Source organism: Lepus europaeus, chromosome 10 (assembly GCF_033115175.1).
Source record: "Lepus europaeus isolate LE1 chromosome 10, mLepTim1.pri, whole genome shotgun sequence".
Lineage (NCBI taxonomy): Eukaryota > Metazoa > Chordata > Mammalia > Lagomorpha > Leporidae > Lepus > Lepus europaeus.
Window position 1 is genome coordinate 87178973 of NC_084836.1, and position 5362 is coordinate 87184334.

The 5362-nt window shown below is 46.0% G+C and overlaps 1 pseudogene; it reads left to right on the forward strand.

Moving 5' to 3' along the window:
* Positions 1–3593: 3593 nt before the first annotated feature.
* Positions 3594–5126, forward strand: LOC133768128 (IQ domain-containing protein C-like; annotated as a pseudogene).
* Positions 5127–5362: the final 236 nt, after the last annotated feature.

A 5362-nucleotide genomic window follows, 5' to 3' on the forward strand; every position in this document is an offset into this window, starting at 1 on the left:
ATTCACTTGCTAAACATCCCAAGGCTGCCCATGGGTTTGAAGGGCTCTGGTAAAGGATTTGGATGTAAAACTCAGAACTCAGAAACTGTAGGTGCAGTTACTTATGTTCAGCACACTTTAATTGTGTAGCAAAACTGACACAACAGCTCATCCATTTCCCTCCCTCCCTCCCTCCCTCCCTCCCTCCCTCCCTCCCTCCCTTCCTTCCTTCCTTCCTTCCTTCCTTCCTTCCTTCCTTCCTTCCTTCCTTATTTCCTCCTCTTAAGCCAAGCAAGAACACTGTCAACAAGCTGCTCAGTTTCTATAGAAAGACAGAGTAATGCTGCTCCTAAAATCATTAGCAGTTAGTCACTCTGGCCAGCATATTGAAATATATATTGAGTCTTATGAGCAAAATGAGCATCATAAAAAAGAATAATATTCAAAGTTGTTCTATGACCCTTATAAAATACTCCCCTTTTTTAGTGTTTGAGATAACATTTTAACTTATTTTTTAAAAAGCTTTATTTTATTTATTTGAAAGGTAGAGTAAAAGGGGGGGGGAGGGAAGAGAGAGAGAGAAAGAGAGAGAGAGAGAGAAGAAGAAGAAGAAGGAGAGACAGAGGGAGGAAGATATCTTCCATCCCCTGGTTCACTCCCCAAATGCCCACAATGGCCAGGACTAACCAGGGCTGGGCCAGTATGAAGCCAGGAGCCACGAGTTTCTTCTAGGGCTCCCACCTGGGTGCAACAGCCAAGGACTTGAGTCATCTTCTGCTATTTTCCTAGGTGTATCAGTGGGGAGCTGGGTTGGAAGTGGAGCAGCCAGGACTGGAACAGGTGCCCAAATGAGATGCCAGCGCTACAGGCTGTGGTTTACTGACTACACCATAACACCAGCCCAAAGATACATATTTTACATTTACATTACAGTAAAAAGGCTTAATACTTCACCAACTAAGAAGTTTAACAAGTAAAAAGCTAAAGACCCTAGTTTAGTGTTTATAGACAATGGCTATAAACAATAATTGAATGGAAAAATGGCCATTTTACCCACATACAGTAAATTTTAGAGTAATCACAGATCATTAAAACTATAGTAGTATAACATAACTTTTTAAAAAATAATGTTTTCTCTTTTTAAAAAAATCATTTATTTATTTATTTGAAAGTCAGAGTTACAGAAAAGGAGAGAGAGAGAGAGAGAGAGAGAGCGAAGAGATATTTTCTAGCCACTAGCCAGAGTTGGACTGATCTGAAGCCAAGAGCTAGGAGCCAGGAGCTTCTTCCAGGTCTCCCAACTGGGTGCAGGGGCCCAAGCACTTGGGCCATCTTCCACTGGTTTCTCAGGCACATTAGCAGGAAGCAGAATTGGAAGTGGAGCAGCCAGGACTCCAACCAGCACCCATATAGGATGCTGGTGCTGCAGGCCACAGCTTTACCTGCTATGCCATGGTGCCAGTTCCTAGTCTAACATTCTTAGCCACTGGTTTCATAAAGGTATAAAATGAAGTTTTACAAAACTATATTTGTATCAGTGCTGATAGACACAGACATTTCTTCCTTCTTTCTGTTTCTTAAATTTTAGCTCCCACATATAAGGGAGAACATGTCATATTTGTCTTTCTGGGTCTAGCTTATTTCATTCAAAATTATGTCCTCTTCTTGTGTCCATTTTGGTGCTAATGGTAGAAACTCATTCTTTTTTTATAGTTGAATAATATTCCATTGTGTATATATATCCTACAATTTCCTTATCCATCCATCTGATGATGGACACCTTCACTGATTCCAAACTTTGGCTATTGTAAATACTGCTGCTATAAACATAGTAGTGCAGGTATCTCTTTGATAGAACATGCTCATGTCTTTTGAGTATATACCCAGCAGTGGGATTACTGAATCATATGGCAAGTCTATTTCTAGTTTTTAAAGAAATCTCCACACTCTTTTAAGAAAAAAAAAAGGATTTATTTATTTATTTATTCATTCATTTATTTGAAAGAGTTAGAGAGAATGAGGGGCAGAGACACATAGAAAGAGAGAGAGAAACCTTCCATCTGCTGGTTCGCTCCCCAAATGGCTACAGTCATCAGGATTGCACCACGCCCAAGTGGGGAGCTTAATCCAGGTCTTTCAAGTGGGTGCAGGGGCCCAAGGGCTTGGGTCATCTTCCACTGCTTTTCAGGGGCATTAGCAGGGAGCTTGACTGGAAGTAGAGCAGCCGGGGCTCAAACTGGTACCCATATGGAATGACAGTGCTGCAGGCCACAGTTTTACCTGCTACTCCAGAGCACTGGCCCATCCAAACTATTTTCCACAGTGTCTGCACTAATTGACATTCCCACCAACAGTGTATAGGTGCTCACCTTTGTCCACATCCTCACCAGCATTTATTGCTCCCTGTGTTTTGGATTTTAGTCATTCTGACGGGGATGAGGTGATAACTCATTGTAGTTTTATTTGCATTTCCCTGATGTCTAGAGATATTGAGCATTTTTTCATGTATTTGTTGGTCATTTGTATTTCTTCTTTTGCGAACTGTCTAATGAAGTCTTTTGTCAATTTATCAACTGGATTGGTGTTTTGTTGTTGTTGTTGTTGAGTTTTTTAAGTTGCTGATATATATGCAGGTTATTAATCCTTTGTCAGATAGGTGGTTTGCAAATATTCTTTCCCACTCCATTGGATGTCTGTTTACTCTATGGATCACTTCCTTTGCTGTGCAAAATCTTCTGAGTTTGATATAGTCCCATTTGCTTAGTTTTGCTTTTGTGGCCTGTGCTTTGGCGGTCTTGTCTGAAAAGTCATTCCCTATACTAGTGTCTTAGAGTGTTTGTCCTACATTTTCTTCCAGCAACTTCATTGTCTCAGGTCTTAATTTGTTGATTTTGTAAATGGTGAGTAGGGTGGATCTAATTTCATTCTTCTACATATAAACATCCAGTTTTGCCAGGGCCATTTGTATACCATTAGTCCATGGTATAGTCTGAACATTTTTGTCAAAATCAGCTGGCCATATTTATGTAGATTAATTTCTGAGCTCTCTATTCTGTTCCATTGATCAATGTATCAGTTTTTTTTTTTTTTTTTTTGGACAGGCAGAGTTGGTGTGAGAGAGAGAGAGACAGAGAGAAAGGTCTTCCTTTTTCTGTTGGTTCACCCCCCAAATGGCCACTTCCGGCCGGTGTGCTGTGCTGATCTGAAGCCAGGAGCCAGGTGCTTCCTCCTGGTCTCTCATGCGGGTGCAGGGCCCAATTGCTTGGGCCATCCTCCACTGCACTCCCGGGCCACAGCAGAGAGCTGGACAGGAAGAGGGGCAACCAGGACAGAGTCCTGCGCCCCAACCAGGACCAGAACCTGGTGTGCCGGTGCCGCAGGCAGAGGATTAGCCTATTGAGCCGTGGCGCCAGCCTTGTATCAGTTATTTTATTACAGTACCATGCTGTTTTAATGACTATAGCTTTGTATTATGCTTTGAAGTCAGGTATTGTGATGCCTCCACCTTGAGTTTTTTTGTTCAAAATCATTTTGGCTATTCTGGGTCTTTTGTGATTCCCTATGAGTTTTAGGATTGCATTTTCTAATTTTGTAAAAAATGTCATTTGTGAGGCATGCTGTGGTCTGGTGAGGTCATTGGAGTCCAGTTGGAGCAGGAACTGTTGCTTTGGAAAGTGTCAGTGTTACAGGCCTGCGTCTGGAGCTTCTTGGTCAATTCCAGAGGCTGCAAACTGAGAATGAGGCCATTGTAGGAGAGATCAAGGGCGACCTGGGTCTGCTTGAGTGGACTGGATTCCCACTGAAGGCTGGATTCCCAGGCTCAGGTTTCTCCCAGAGGTACAACTGACTCTTCCTGCTGACATTGGTCACAGCCTCACCTCCTGACACCCCAGTCCCTACTCCTCACCAGCTTGTTTACTAAGTCATGGTGCCCAGGTACATGAAAGGTTAGCCTGGGACTCTCAAACCTCTCTGATTTCTCAGAAGGCAAAATCCCATGAGGGCAGGAAAGCAGGAGACAGGGTACCAAATGCAGAGCAGCAGCTGCCGAGCTACTTCCCTTGAGAAGAGCCTGAAAGACAGGCCCCCTGGGAGGAGAAGAATCCAGGAGAGGGCCCAGCAAACCGGGAAGTCTTTTCAGCAGAGATGACAGCCCCCTGCTTCAGGCTGAACAGAGCAGGAAACCCAAGCAAAGGGAGACCAGAAACACATCAAGAGTGGAGAACCCAGAAGCCATGGGTCCTGGATTGCCCCAGGTCTGCCAGAGCTTCAGTCCCACCGCAGCCACTTGGCCATGAAACTATTTTGGATTCAACAAGCCATCAATAGCTGGAAGGAGTACTTAATACTCAAACAAACACTGAGCTCCCCAGAGGCAGGCCAGACAAGCCCAGGATGTGCACAGACCACAGGGACCAGGCTAGTCCATCACTAGAGGACCAGTCCTACAGAGACAGGACCACCACAGAGCTAACCCACGCAGATGACTCCTGCCAGGGGGGCAAACCTTAATGCCACAAATCCCCAGAAAGTCTGGCTGTTACAGAAAGAAACCCCGCTGGGGTTGAGAGCAGAGAACCATGTCACAGGAGTGCTGGCCCACAGCTGCCTATGCCACTAGACAGCCAGGCTAGAGGGCCCAGGCTCATCAAAGGGCCAGACCGTGGAGGACAGGCACTTGAAGGGACCTGCCTGCAGCAGGTGCAACTCCTGGAGGACCAGACTCCTGGAGCCCTCAGACCTAGAGGTCACTGTTCCAGGAAGGCCAGGACATAGCTGCCTGTACTCTCTGAGGACCCAGTATTGAGGACAAGCCCCCAGGTGGCTCGGCCACCAGGACTCTGACTGCCAAACAGCCAGGCCCTAAGGGGCGGGGCTCTCAGAGGACCATATCATCTGGGATAGGACTGTAGCAGGGCCAGAGCATGGTGGCCTGGATTTCAGAAAGGCTAAACCAGTCCAGAGTCAGAGCCCCAGTGATAGAAGTTCCAGGGATGGAACCTCCATTGAGCCTAATCACAAAGGATGGAGAAGTCAGAGGACTGGACCATGGAGGCCACCTTGAGAACTTTTCTTCCACAGGGTCAGACAGTACAGGAGAGGACCAGTGGAGGGGCAGGCTGTGGAAAACAGGACTAGCAGGCTAAACCCTGGGGAGCCAGAGGAGAGCCAAGTCCCAGAGGAGGATGCTATGAGAGGTGATGAGCAGGGCAGAACTTCATCCCACCTCCCTGATGCCAGCTCTGCTTTTTTCCCTGTCCCTGGTCATTGCTGGCTGTTGGGACCAAGAGAAGCTGGAGCAGGGAGCTGGCAACAGTGAAGAGAGGAGAGAAGGGCAAAGGGCACTGCTTTATCCTCCTCCTGTGGCTCAATCCAGATTTCA